Raw genomic sequence first — 15,416 nt, forward strand, 5'->3', positions numbered from 1 at the left:
TATATATATATGAGTGTATTGGTCACTGTAAATACCTCCACTTATTCATACCCACTCAACACACAAACTCATCTACTCCTTGTACCGACATTTACCTACACCTGCATAATTGACATGCACTTCCTTACGCCATCACACACACACACACACACACACACACACACACACACACACACACACACACACACACACACACACACACACACACACACACACCAAAACTTATCTAAATTTACTCACACTTACATTTATCTCACTCTCTCACTTATCTGCAGTCATCCACTTATTTTTTTATTCGATGAAGAGGGAACCAAAGGCTAAGCCTGCAAAACAGTTCCTTCAAAGAAAAAAAAACAAAAACAAGACAAATGAGAGCCAAATTCAGGATCCATTCAGTTCGGGATGCCTGGTCACACCGCGTCTGAAAGACTGGATATCATAGGTATTAGGGAATATAAACAGAGGGAGACAATTGCAGAGTTGACCTGTTGCATAAAAGAAGGACTGGGAGTAACGGTTAACTCTTGCATTAGAGACTTGGACAGAAAAAGGATGAGAGTTTGTGGCTAGACGGGTGCCACACACCCGTCGTAGAGGTGGAGGGACGTAAGTAGACAGTTCAGAGGAGCAGTGATCATTGAAGCAGCTATAGAAAAGAGATAAAGAGGCAACTGTGCGGCGAAGGGACAGAGGTTGAAGGAGCCAGTAAGAGGAAGAGAGTTGATGAGATGGAAAACCTTTGACTCCATCCTATTGAGAAGAGCCTCCCCACACATGAGAGTTGTACTCTAAACAGGGGCGAATGAAACCAGTGAATAAAGTCAATAACTGTGCAGGGGTAAAGAAGGAACAGAGTCGGCCTAGCACACTTAATCTCTTAGAAGCAGATATTACAAGAGATGCAATATGATCTTTCCAAGATAGGTCCCGAGCGAATGAAACCCGAAGCTTGTTCAAGGATGATGCAGGATTGAGCTGGATATTATTAAATATTAGTGGGTACTCATGTGGAAGATTTTGACGGGTTGATAGGTGTAAAAACTGAGTCATTGATCCATTAATAATAATAAGATTATTTTTACCCTAGTCGGAGATACGAGCCAAGTCAGACATTAGGTGTGCCATACCCTCATCCCTTGTTTGTTGACGTAAGTGCTGAGATGGACGTTGCTGAAATTGAATGAAAAGGTGAAGGGTGGAAGCATCAGCATACGAGTAGATTGGATTAGATGTACAGCTTAGAAGATCATTGATGAATAAAAAGAAGAGAGTTGGTGATAGGACTGAGCCCTGGGGAACACCACTGTTGATAGTTCTAGGTCTCTAGGAGAAGAACGATGGCCGTCTACAACAGCGGCTATAGAACGACCAGAAAAGAAGCTATAGATGAAGGCACAGATAGAAGGATAGAAGCCGTAAGACCGCAGTTTGGAAATTAAAGATTATGCCAGACTCGATTGAAAGCCTTTGAGATGTCAAATGCAATGACAAAGTTTTCGCCAAAGTTCTGAAAGGAGGATGACCAGGAATCTGAAAGGTAGGTGAGAAGATCGCCAGTGGAGCGTCCCTGACGGAACCCATACTGATGATCAGAAAGAATGTTGTGATAGGAAAGATGCTTTAAAATTTTCCTGTAAAGAATAGACTCAAAAACTTTTGAGACAGGATATTAAAGCAATTGGACGATAGTTAGAGGGTTGGGAATGGTCACCCTTCTTTGGGACTGGCTGAATGAGAGCAAACTTCCAGCAAGAATGAAAGGTACAATTTAAAGACAAAAGTGAAAGAGTTTTCCAAGGCAGTGTGTAGGTACAGAAGCACAGTTCTTTATGACAACAGGAGGGACTCCATCAGGCCCAATTGCCTTGTTAGTACTAAGGCCAGTGATGGCAGAAAATACATCAACTGAAGAAATTTTAATGTCAGCCATGAAGAAGTCAGAGGGAGGAAGTGATGGAAGAACAGCACTGGAATCGTCTAAGGTGGAATTGGAGGAGAAAGTCTGAGCGATGAGATCCGCTTTATCAGTAGAAGAAATAACTACAGGGCCATCAGAAAAGAAAAGAGGAGGGAAGGACGAAGAGGTAAAGTTGTTAGAAAGGTTTTTGGCAAGGTGGCAGAGGGTGCGGGAATTATTCGAGTTGGAGAGTTAAGAGCATTTTGTACAGATGAAATTATTTTAGCAGAGTGATGAACAGACCTAGCATGATTCCAGGCAGAACATAAACAAGGTGTGATTCAGGGGTGAGTTGGCTCTGGTACCTTTTATAGGCCATGTCCTTGTTGCGAATAGCATTAGAACAAGCGTGATTAAACCAAGGCTTTCTTGCATTAGTGAAAGGATATGAGAAAGGAATGTATGCTTCCATGCCCGAGAGAATAACCTCCGTAATATGCAAGGCACACTCAGATGGCTCTCGATCATGGAAGCAATAATCATTCCAGGGAAAGTCAAAGAAGTACTGCCTGAGGGCCTCCCAGTCCGTGGCTCCAAAGTGCCACAGATGATGTTTCTTATGAGGGTCCACAGGTTGCACTGGAGCGATGGGACAGGTTAAGGTAATAAGGTTATGATTGGAGGAACCCAATGGAGAGAAAAGATTAACAGTGTAAGCAGAAGGATTAGTTGTAAGCAAGAGGTCAAGTATGTTGGAGCTCACTCCAAGGTGGTCAGGGATACAGGTAGGGTGCTGTACAAGCTGCTCTAGGTCATTAAGGATAGATAAGATGAAAGCTTGTTCACCTGGTGGATCAGTCAAAGGAGAGAAGAGCCAAAGTGGTGGTGAACATTGAAATCTCCTAGAATGGAGATTTCAGAGAAAGGAAAAATGGACAGAATGTGTTCCATCGGAGAAGTAAGGCAGTCGAAGAATTTTTTGATAGACAGTAGAATTTGGAGATAAGTAAACAGTGCAGATATAGTTAGTCAGAGAATGTCAGGACAGCCGAAGCCAGAGAGTAGAGAATTCAGAAGAATCAAGTTCAGGAACACAACAAGATAGGTCGTTACGTATAGATACACACAACCACCTTTTGACTTTCGAATGAGTATAGAAAAAGTAGGCGGATACAGAAAAAGGTTTGCTGTCAGTTGTCTCAGACAGCTGGTCTTGGTATGGAAGAGAAGGTGAGGTTTAGAGGAGGACCAGTGTTGTTCGATAGACAAAAAGTTAGAGGAAAGCCCTCAAATGTTGCAGAAATGAAGAAGTGAGTCAGACAGTGGTTCCAGGCAGCTCATAGAGTCGGCACCGGGAGAGGGGCGGATGGTGGAGCTATTTATGGTCTTCCCTCCTGTGGACTCCGAGACATGATCTAGGTGCGCCATTTTCTTTCTTTTTTTTCTTTTTTTCTTTTTTTTTGAAAAGAGAGTATAGTGTGTACTGTGCATGTACTTTGATGTTGACAGTTAGAGAAACTTGTAGTGAAGAGCATGCTGGCCTACTCTCTGTGTTACTGAAACACTGAAAAAGTTCAGCGTAGGGGGATGGTCAGGAACTAGTCCCGAGAGCTGATGAAACGAGAGCACCAGCTCTCAATGTCATCAGTTTTCCATCCACCCTGGGAGTACTGCCCTGCTCGACTGGTGCTTCAGTCTATATCTCTGTCCACCTCTCTCTCTCTCTCTCTCTCTCTCTCTAGCCTGACGCCAAAATCACGGAATGGGTGGCTACTAACGAATCGCCTCCATGTCATTCCGTCGTCTGCTCTTCCTTACAGTATTCTCAACCCCTATTCTTTCATTCTCCATTGTCTCTACATGGCCACATCTGTACCACTAGGTTCCTTTGTCTCTTCATAATATCTTTTGCCTGCTTCTTCACGAGATTACACATCTTCCACTATACGTGCGGATCACAACACTCTCATGCGGCGTTATTTTTTTTTATTGTTTTTCTTTGGTTCCTGCCATTTCAATTTCTCGATTTCTGTTACACTTCTCAGTGATAATTAACTGTAATCATTAATGACTACTGACACCCAGGTCTTCGAGTATGCCAACAATTACTTACTCCTACACACACACCCACAAATACATTCATCGGCACCTGTCCATGTCTACGCTATCCACACCTGCCTACACCTGCATACAACAGCTCATACTTATCCTCCATTTGTCGGCACCCTTCATGCCTGTTCTCCCTCAGATATTAGGGACACTCGACATCATTCAACAATCGCAAAAAGGGCAGATAAGAAATAATACTTGTAATCTTTATAACGTATATTTTCTTAAACTAACATAAGGATTAAAAATCAAGAATGAGAAACCTTTAGTTGCCTCTGAGAGTTTCAATTTAATGCGGTAAGAAAACGTACCTTCGTGATTATGTGTTTCATTCTTTCCCTAGCGAAACGAAATCATGGGGGAGAAAAAGAACTAGCTTCTCACCTATAGAAAAATAATGCTTTCAACCAACCCTGATCCACATAATGAATATACCCTTACTCTATATCAAAAGTTCTTCCAGCTCTCCCTTCTCGCTGTCACAGATGAAGGATTTAAAAAATCAGTTTAGATGTTTTATTAAACTGTCTTTTTAAACTCTTAATGGTCTTTTATTACAATGACAATATATCTTTGAAATTTTAACATTTTAACCACAAAATTTTCTCCTCATCGTGATCCACACGACACGAAGTTTTACCTTAGCCTTCCTTCATAGCTTGAAAAATTGACCCTTACATTAGATCTAGAACCTAGTCTAAAATTGAAGACCTGAAAAGCCTTATCTCAATTAGCTTCATCACCACTACCACCAGTACTGTCCAAACACCATGTAATCTTTGCCGGTCACTCGAAATTTTAAGCAATCATTTCTTAACTGAATCTGGAATATACGATAGTCTTAGTGTTAGCCCTGGCGGTCACGCCGTGAAAAGTGCTGAGTGATAATAATAACAATAATAGTAATAATAATAATAATAATAATAATAATAATAATAATAATAATAATAATAATTAGAAAGCGCTCAGAGAGCGCATACCTCGGCTTATGCCATTGCCATAAAAAAGAATCCGGATCCGAAGTCCCCGGGGCGGGGGGGGACCATAAATGCCCCCACCATCCGCCCCTCTCCCGGTGACGACTCGAGGTGCCTGGAACCACTGTCTGACTCTCTTCTTCATTTCTGCAACATCCGAGGCCTTTCCTCTATCTTTCACTCTGTTGAGCACCACCTCTCCTCCTCTAAACCTCACCTTCTTTTTCTAACTGAGACTCAGCTGTCTGAGGCAACTGACAGCAAACCCTTTTCTGTATCTTCCTACTTTCTCTATACTCATTTCAAAGACAAAGGTGGCTGTTGTGTATATATACGCAACGACTTATCTTGCTTTCGTGTTCCTGAACTCAATTCTTCTGAATTCTCTACACTCTGGCTTCGGCTTTCCTGTCATTCTCTGACTAAATATATCTGTGCTGTTTACTTATCCCCTAATTCCACTGACTATCAATCTTCGACTATCTTAATTCTATGATGGAACACATTCTATCCATTTCTCCCTTCTCTGAAATCTCCATTCTAGGAGATTTCAATGTTCACCACCACCTTTGGCTCTCCTCTCCTTTCACTGATCCACCTGGTGAACAAGCCTACATCTTTTCTATCCTTAATGACCTAGAGCAGCTTGTACAGCACCCTACCTGTATCCCTGACCGCCTTGGAGAGAGCTCCAACATATTTGACCTCTTCCTCACATCTAATCCTTCTGCTTACTCTGTTAATCTTTTCTCTCCGTTGAGCTCCTCCGATCACAACCTTATTACCTTAACCTGTCCTATCACTCCGGTACGGCCTGTGGACCCTCCAGGGAAACGTCGTCTGTGGCATTTTGGAGCCGCGGACTGGGAGGCCCTCAGGCAGTACTTCTTCGATTTTCCCTGGAATGATTATTGCTTCCATGGCCGTGAGCCATCTGAGTGTGCCTTGCTCATAACGGAGGTTATTCTCTCGGGCATGGAAGCATACATTCCTTTCTCATATCCTTTGACTAATGCAAGAAAGCCTTGGTTTAATAACGCTTGTTCTAATGCTGTCCGCAACAAGGAGAGGGCCTACAAAAGGTACCAGAGCCAACCCACCCCTGAATCACATCATCTTTACGTTTCTGGCCGGAATCGTGCTAAGTCTGTTCTTCGCTCTACTAAAAATAATTTCATCCATACTAAATGCTCTCAATTCTCCAACTCGAATTCTTCCCGCTCCTTCTGGCACCTTGCCAAAAATCTTTCTAACAACTTTACCTCATCATCCTTCCCTCCTCTTTTCTACTCTGATGGTTCTGTAGCTATTTCTTCTACTGATAAAGCAGATCTCTTCATACAGACTTTCTCCTCCAATTCCACCTTAGACGATTCCGGTGCTGTTCGTCCATCACTTCCCCCCTCTGACTTCCTCATGGCTGACATTAAAATGTCTTCAGGTGATGTATTTTCTGCCATCACTGGCCTCAGTACTAACAAGACATATGGGGCTGATGGAGTCCCTCCTGTTGTTCTCAAGAACTGTGCTTCTGTGCTTACACCCTGCCTAGGCAAACTCTTTCGCCTTTGTCTGTCAACTTGTACCTTTCCTTCTTGCTGGAAGTTTGCTCTCATTCAGCCAGTCCCAAAGAAGGGTGACCACTCCCAACCCTCCAACTATCGTCCAATTGCTTTAACATCCTGTATCTCAAAAGTTTTCGAGTCAATTCTCAATAGAAAAATTTTAAGGCATCTTTCCTATCACAACCTTCTTTCCGATCGTCAGTACGGGTTCCATCAGGGACGCTCCACTGGCGATCTTCTCACCTACCTTTCAGACTCCTGGTCATCCTCCTTTCGGGACTTTGGCGAAAGCTTTGCCATTGCACTTGACATCTCAAAGGCTTTCGATCGAGTCTGGCATAAATCTTTAATTTCCAAACTGACCTCCTACGGTTTCTATCCTTCTATCTGTGCCTTCATCGCTAGCTTCCATTCTGGTCTTTCTATAGCCACTGTTGTAGACGGCCATCGTTCTTCTAGATCTATCAACAGTGGTGTTCCTCAGGGCTCTGTCCTATCACCAACTCTCTTCCTTTTATTCATATATGATCTCCTAAGCTCTACATCCAACCCTATACACTCATACGCTGATTACTCCACCCTTCACCTTTCCATTCGGTTCTCGCAATGCCCATCTCAGCAGTTACTTCAACAAACAAGGGATGAGGCTATGGCACACCTAATGTCTGACTTGGCTCATATCTCTGACTGGGGTAAAAATAATATGGTTGTTTTTAATGCATCTAAGACTCAGTTCTTACACCTATCAACCCGACAAAATCTTCCACAGGTATACCCACTAATTTTAATAATATTCAGCTTAATCCTGCATCATCCTTGAACATGCTTGGGGTTTCATCTACTCGGGACTTATCTTGGAAAGATCATTTTACATTTCTTGTAAAATCTGCTTCCAAGAGATTGGGTGTGCTAAGCCGACTCCACTCTTTCTTTACCCCTGCACAATTGTTGACCCTATACAGGGGTTTTATCCGCCCCTGTGTGGAGTACAACTCTCATGTGTGGGGAGGCTCCCCACATACAGCTCTTCTCAATAGGGTTGAGTCAAAGGCTTTTCGTCTCATTAACTCTCCTCCTCTTACTGACTCCCTTCAACCTCTGTCTCTTTGCCGCGCTGTTGCATCTTTATCTCTTTTCTATCTCTACTTTAATGGTCACTGCTCCTCTGAGCTGTCTGCTTGCATTCCTCCACCTCTACGACGGGTGCGTAGCACCCGTCTGGCAGCAAACTCTCATCCATTTTCTGTCCAACTCTCTAATGCAAGAGTTGACCATTACTCCCAGTCTTTCATTTATGCAACAGGTCAACTCTGGGACTGTCTCCGTCTGTCTGTATTTCCTGCTAGCTATGATCTCCAGTCTTTCAAACGCAGTGTGTCCAGGCATCTCAAAATGATCGGATCTTGAATTTGGCTCTCTATTGTATTTTATTTTTCTCTCGGAGGGAACTGTTACTGCGGGCTTATGACCTTTGGTTCCTTCTTCCTCGCATTAAAAAAAAAAAAAAAAGAATCCGGTTCTGGTTCCAGATCCCCTCCACAATTTAATAAATTCTGTCGTGGTCCATGGCCTACCTTTCCACAGAATTTCGTTGAAGTTCTATGAGAACTTTTGGAGATATTGTGAAGGATATTCTGGATCCGCATTCAGATCCAGCCCCAAAATTAATCATTTCTTCCTCGGCCCATGGCCCACATTACCACATAATTTGAGCAAAATCCGTCCCCGAGGCCCTCGATGGAAGTGTTGTGGAGGAAGGAGGTGAAGCATGGCGGCAATCTGGGAGATCACAGGAGGCTGTGTTCGTACGAGTAGGTGAACTGTCGGCTACAGCACACAGCCAGCATATCTGTCTGGGCCAAATAGAGATTCCCCAGTAACACTCATGCACACTTCCCCTTGTCTCACTTGACCTTGACACTTCTTTCCACTGCCTCCTGCCTTTGTTGCATGAATGGATGATCACCCTTCGCACAAATGGCAAAGGGAGAAATGAAATTCTGAAGTTTATTAAACATTATTTGCCACGAAAGGCCACTTCTGCTTACCTGTGAATAAGTTTTCTATGCCATGTAGGATCACTGTAGTTATCCCTGAGGTCGTTTTCTTTTCTTACACCTGTAGTTTTCTTTATTTTCTAACGATTGATTTAGCTATTTTCTTACTTCACAACAGGATTATCACAAATATAGTAATTTCTGGTTATTTTAAGACTTAATTCTAGATTTCCTTGTCCTCTGTAGCTTACATATAAACAGGAATCCCTTTAAGACCTGAACGCCCAAATCCCGGACACCCCAAGTCCCGGACATTTTGGGGTCGGGTCTTTGGACACCAAAAGTGGCCAGAAACCATAAAAATGCAAAAAAAAAAAAAAAAAAAAAAGCCTGTATATGTTCATCCCTACTTTAAATTTGCCACACAGTGCTGAACAGCTGTGTTTTGGCACATAGTTTCTCCGATGTCCATTAGAGTGCCCCTGCATCCTCCCCAGTTCCTGCCTACCTACCATCGTGACTGCATGCTCGTCGCCATAGCTGCCCACGTGCTCGTTTTTGTGAACAGTGACTAAACAGCAATAACTTGCCACTAGACCACATGGGAATTTATAGTGTTATGCAGTGTTGTGAAACTAGAATTCAGAGTGCAAAATAATTAAGTGCAGAGTGCAACACTGGCGTGTTGCAACTGGCATTGCACAAGTAAGAACAGAATTTGCAGTGTTAAGCAATCATGTCACAGTGCAAAGGAGTACTGTATGTGTTTCAAGTGCACCTTCACCACTCTCAGAGCCATAGAGGAGGCGGGTGAATCTTCGTGATGGCCACGGACATGTCGTAAGTACCCAGTACATTGTTAAATATTTTCCATAGTCATTTCTAATTTCTCATACTCTGGTTCCTTTTCATTTATTTCATGGTTTCTGTCCCTTTTTTGTGTGCATAGGGTCTTAAATAGGTGCTGTGCTTGTCCAGTAGGAAGTTATTTAGGTGGCTTTCTAAGTTAGGTTGGGTTGGGGTCTATAAGTACCTGTCCATGGGTATTTTTCCCAAGTCCCAGACAAAAGCAAGTCCCGGACATGCCTTTGGCTCTATTATGTCAGGTCTTGGAGGGATTACTGTATATATTTTTTCGTTAATTCTACCTCCCTTTCCTTGGAGGAAGCAGCCTAGGTATATAGATAGATAGAAAATAAATATCATTCCTTACTTCCATAAACACCTATTCTCTTCACAGAAGTTTTCTCTATCTTCCAAAGCACGTATTCAGCTAATTTCTTGTTTCATAACAGGCTTATCACAATTGTATAAGTTGCTGATTATCGTAATACTTATTTGTAGATTATGTATTTTTTTTTTTCTACACTCTTATTTCCCTAAATGAATATCAATCCTTACTTTCATAAACATGCATTCTCTTAATTTTAATTATTTTTATTTCTCTATACCACTATATACTTCTATTTTTACATACAAATTTACGCACTATATATATATATATATATATATATATATATATATATATATATATATATGTTACACTTCCCCACACACCTGTGAAGTGTCACGTTGGGGTGAAATAGTGATGATAGGATGGTGACAGTTTTTTTTTTTTTTTTTTTTTATGCAAGGAAGAAGGACTCAAAAGCCAGGAGCCCGCAAACCGTTCCTTCCAAGAAAAAATAATAATGCAAAAGAGTGCCAATCTCAAGATCTGTTTATTTCGAGATGATTTGACACACTGCGTTTGAAAGACTGGAGATCATAGGAAGTAGAAAATAGATAGAGGGAGACAGTTCCAGAGTTCACCTGTTGCATAAATGAAGGACTGGGAGTAACGATTAACTCATGCATGCAATAGAGAGTTGGACAGAAAAGGGATGAGAGTTTGTTGCTAGGCTGGTGCTATGCATCATCGTAGAGGTGGAGGGATGTAAGCAGATAGTTCAGAGGAGCAATGACCATTGAAGCAGCGACAGAAAAGAGATAATGATGTAACAGTGCGGCGAAAAGACAGAGGTTGAAGGGAGTCAGTGAGAGGAGGAGAGTTAATGATATGAAAAGCCTTTGACTCCACCCTACTGAGAAGAGCTGTATGTAAGGAGCCTTCCTGCACATGACTGTTGTACTCTACACAGAAGATCAACAACTGTGCTGGGGTAAAGAAGGTACAGAGTCGACTTAGCACACCTAATCTCTTGGATGCAGATTATACAAGACATGTAATATGATCTTTCCTAGATAAGTCCAGTTTGAATGAAACCCCAAGCATGTTCATTGATGATGCAGGACTGAGCTGAATATTATTAAACATTAGTGGGTCCTAACACGGCTGGATTAAGCATGTGGGAGGCCTGGGGCCCGCTTGGAAGGGAGGCCCCCTTTCCAACTCCCCCAATGGCATACACCACAGACTGGTAACCTAAATCCTAATATATAAATAGGACACTTTTAGTTAGGAAATACTGAACGGGGACTATTCATCCAATGCTGTACTATGTAATGCATAAACACGAAATGAAATGAACACAAGTTGCTCTGGTGGGAGGCCCCCTCTTGGTGGGTGGCCCAGGGCCCGGGCCCCTTGGGCCCCCCCCTTAATCCGGCGGTGGGTCCTAATTTGGATGATTCTGTCGGGTGGTCTTTGATGCATTAAAAACAACAAGTTTATTTTTACCCCAGTCAGAGATACGAGCCAAGTCAGACATTAGGTGTGCCATAGCCTCATCCCTTGATTGTTGAAGTAACTGCTGAGATGGACGTTGAGGGAACCGAATGGAAAGATCAGCATACGAGCTGATAAGGTTAGATGTACAGCTCAGAAGGTCATTGATGAATAAAAGGAAGAGAGTTGGTGATAGGACTGAGCCCTGAAGAACACCACTCTTGACAGATGTAGGAGAAGAACGATGGCCGTCTACAATAGCGGCTATCGCACGACCAGAAAGGAAACTATGGATGAAGGCACAGATACAAGGTTAGAAACCGTAAGAGGGCAGTTTGGAAATTAAAGATTTATGCCGGACTCGGTCGAATGCCTTTGAGATGTCAAGTGCAATGCCAGAGCTTTCGCCAAAGCCCCGAAAGGAGGATGACCAGAAGTCTGAAAGGTAGGTGAGAAGATCGCCAGTGGAGTGCCCCGGACGGAACCCATACTGACGATCAGAGAGAAGGTTGTGATAGGAAAGATGCTTTAAATTTTTTGTATTAGGAATTGACTCAAAAACTTTTGAGACACAAGATGTTGAAGCAATTGGACGGTAGTTAGAGGGCTGGGAATGGTGACTCTTCTTCGGAACTGGCTGAATGAGAACAAACTTCCAGCAAGAAGAAAAGGTACATGTTGATAGACAAAGGTGAAAGAGTTTACCTAGGCAGGGTGTAAGCACAGAAGCACAGTTCTTGAGGACAACAGGAAGGATACCATCAGGCCTATATGCCTTGTTAGGACTGAGGCCAGTGAAGGCAGAAAGTACATCAACTGAAGAAATTTTAATGTCAGCCATAAGGAAGTCAGAGAGGGGGAAGTGATGGAGGAACAGCACCGGAATCGTCCAAGGTGGAACTGGAGGAGGAAATCTGAGCGATGAGATCTGCTTTATCAGTAGAAGAATTTGCTATGGAGCCATCAGAGTAGAAAAGAGGAGGGAAGGATGATGAGGTAAAGTTAATAGATAGTTTTTAGCATGGTGGCAGAAGGAGAGGGACGAATTCGACTTGGTGAGTTGAGAACATTTTGTACAGATGAAATTATTTTTAGCAGAGCGAAGAACTGACTTAGCACGGTTCCGGGCAGAAACATAAAAAAGATGTGATTCAGGAGTGGGTTGGCTCTGGTACCATTTATTGGCCCTCTCCTTGTTGTGGACAGCATTAGAACAAGCATGATTAAACCAAGACTTTCTTGTATTAGTCAAAGGATATAAAATGGGAGTGTATGCTTCCACGCCCGAGAGAATAACCTCCATAATGCGCATGGCATACTCAGATGGCTCCCTGCCATGGAAACAATAATCATTCCAGGGAAAATCAAAGAAGTACTGTCTGAGGGCTTCCCAATCCACAGCTCCAAAGTGCCACAGTTGACATTTCTATGGAGGGTCCACAGGCCGTACCGGAGTGATAAGACAGGTTAAGGTAATGAAGTTGTGATAGGAGGTGCCACAAAGGCTGTGAAAAGGAAGTTGGGGGGCCATAGAGGGTGGCGGGTACATGTCACTTTGCACTTTATGTAGTAACCCCTGCTCTTAAATGCCGTCTCTCCACTCTATAATGACGATATAGTCATCTCTAAGACTCTTCCAGTCAAACTACTGTATCACTCAACTCATCCCTGTACAAGTGGGAGGCAAGGCAAGGATGGAGATGGCAGAGGCCAGGTGGCCACTCATGGCAGCAAGTGAATCAGACTCTGTGGCCTCAGAAGACATCGCTCCTACCCTTCCTGATTCCTGTGAATGACTGGTAATGTAGCTCACCTCGACTGTTTATGGTTGCATGTGAAGCAGACCATGAAGATTCAGGAAATATCACCCCAACCCATCCTGATTTCTACAGAAGACTATATTACACACTGGGTCCAAAAGAAAATGGGCAGGAATTCAAACGCTGGTGGGACATTCAGCGTTTACTTTCGTCATATGAGGTACTGTGAACACTAGTTTTATGACGTCCATGGCCATAATTCGAGGTGTAGGGATTAATGTATGCCAGGCTGATTCTTTGTAAGGTGGTTTCCCTCCTCTTATTCATTGTTTTATAACCTACGAAACACTGTCCCTCACATAATGCTTGCAATGTGGCCTTTGCAGACTTTCACTGTGCCCCATATGAGGTCTGCAGGACAGGAAGGGTAAAACATTCCTCAAGAAGGTCCCTAAAACTCTCGTAAAAGTCCCTTAAATGCTTCGTGCATGTCCTCTAAGAATTCTGCAATAGTCCCCTAAGGAAACAGTAAAGCCTGTGTCCCACATAACTGTCTTAAGTTCATTAAAATCCCCCCAAAGTATTTAAAATGTCCTTTAAATGCCCTATAAAAGTCATACACTTTTCCCTAAACAATTCACAAAGTGGTGGTCCATGGGCTAGTGCTGGTCCCCAAGCCATCAGATGTCAGCCCATGGGGAGATTTCTGAAACAGTTATTATAATCACTGGGGTTTCATCAGGAATAATAATTATTGGTCAGTAACGCAGGCAAAAATGAATATAGCTTTTATCAGATGCACGTATTGTACTATTGATTATCATACTATAGCATTGCAGTATGTGTAATCGATTGATCAAAGGATATTATATTTTGCAAAACTTTCACAGACAGTGAGTGGTTTGTTGAAACCCTGATATATAGAGTATACTCTATGAGGTCATAAAAATTGTGAGTCATGTAAAGGCAAATGCTTTAAATTCGAGAGTATTTACAGCACTGTATGATGATATGGGAGCAGGTCATAAATACTGTAGTTCCAACTGCATGCTGATGTACGCTCATGGTCATTAATCTTTGACCAGAGTTAGCCAAAGTCCTGGCCAGGCGTAGCTTACACAGTCAGACACGCACAACCATCGTTCCAGAAAGGTTTATTCCTTCGATAAACAATTTTCTAAGCATCACTGAAACACTTTCGATTCACATATTATATTACTTTTTCAAAAAATATATATGCATTTTAAGAAATGGACATGAAAGTTGGTCATAGCTGTTATTTTTAGTGTGTAATGAGTGTGTGATGCTATTTGACATTCATACTGTTTTTTTTATTACTCTGCTTGTTAGATCATTGACCTATTTCTTGAGGCAAGCCTTTAACCGAGCTGTTGACAGACGTTAGCGGAGAAATATCCACGACTACTACAGCAGCCGACATCCACACGACTTACTCTAAGTATGCTTTATAATTTTTATATCACTGACAAAAAATTACCATTACTTGCTACTGTGAACTAAATGTTTTTCGAGTGATAACAGGCCCCGTCACCATCCAGTGGAAATGGTTGCGCTATTCCTATGCGACGTCTTAGCTGTATGCCATCTCTGGTCAAAATGTGTGCCAGTTAATGCCATAAATTCATAAATGATTATTATATATGATGCCAATACCCACATATAGTAGCGCATGCCTATTTACTTGATGGAAAATACCCAGTTGCAAACTGATTGAAGAAATGTCGGCCTCTGTCAATGAATGCAGAGTGCTATATGATGGAAAACATAAAAATATGGTAATATCTGAGATATGAGGAGAAGAACGCTTCAAGTCACCTGGTTACAGTTCCTTGACCCTCTCCCTCCCCCCCACCTCCCCGTGGTAGTGTAGATGCTGTGTTCGAATGCTTGGCCCGTGTGTCATAACACTGCCCGCCATGCGTCTCTGGTCAGAGATTAGTAATCATGAGTGTACGTTGGTTATCAATGGGAAAAGTCCTGTCAGTGGTATTTGAGTTGCAAAACAAGCTTGCCGAGATTCTCTAGGATAGACAACCAGACTGGTCACAATTGTTTCAGGATGTGGACTGGAGAACGAGGTTGAATTATCAGGCTGAAATCTTTTCCATCTTTAATGATCTCAGCATCTCTATGCATGGAAAGATAACTTCATATATTACGATGGGAGACAAGACTGATGGGCAGAAATAAAAGCTAGAAGTATGGTAGAGTTGAGCATGAAGAGATTGTTATGATCTGTTTCACCAGATGACTACAGTTATCACATATAAAAACAAAGAGTTTAATAGTATTTCTCTAAGAAATGCCATCAAATACACTTGATGAATTTAGTGGCGCATTTTGAGTTTTACTTTCCAACAGAAGAAGATCCACTGAAAGGGAATGGATGGATCCAAATCCCATTTTTTTTTACTTGAAAGAT

General features: G+C 42.4%; 1 protein-coding gene across 1 annotated transcript in view; it reads right to left on the reverse strand.

Moving 5' to 3' along the window:
- LOC145414607 (synaptogenesis protein syg-2-like) overlaps nt 1–15,416 on the reverse strand; it is a 629,376-nt gene that overhangs the window by 96,821 nt on the left and 517,139 nt on the right. The gene's annotated exons all lie outside the window — the stretch shown is intronic.

This window comes from Coenobita brevimanus, chromosome 100, assembly GCF_032717465.1.
Source record: "Coenobita brevimanus isolate Jiangsu-jjx chromosome 100, ASM3271746v2, whole genome shotgun sequence".
NCBI classification, from domain to species: domain Eukaryota; kingdom Metazoa; phylum Arthropoda; class Malacostraca; order Decapoda; family Coenobitidae; genus Coenobita; species Coenobita brevimanus.